This window comes from Cheilinus undulatus, linkage group 13 (assembly GCF_018320785.1).
Source record: "Cheilinus undulatus linkage group 13, ASM1832078v1, whole genome shotgun sequence".
Taxonomy (NCBI): domain Eukaryota; kingdom Metazoa; phylum Chordata; class Actinopteri; order Labriformes; family Labridae; genus Cheilinus; species Cheilinus undulatus.
The window spans coordinates 3,340,951-3,341,245 of record NC_054877.1 but is presented as its reverse complement, the minus strand read 5'-3'; positions in this window follow the sequence as shown (position 1 = coordinate 3,341,245).

The window sequence follows — 295 nt, the reverse complement described above, 5'->3', positions numbered from 1 at the left end:
CAGATTAGTTGTTTGTACACTCAAAAAACGAATGCGCCAATTTTGTCAGTTTTACGTATTTCAATTACATAACAAATTTCCATCCAATTGAATTAAGTAATTCTAACATAAAACATTTAAATAACTCTAATGTAATGAAATTGAAAAAAAAAAAACAAATGTAGCTCATAGAATTTACCTAATTTACTTAAATTCAGTTTATGTAATTTCTCTGAATAAATTCTATGTGACTCAAATATGTTGATGTACCCAAAACCATGGGTGAGACTGTCAGTGCTCTGTTAGCACCGGCAGG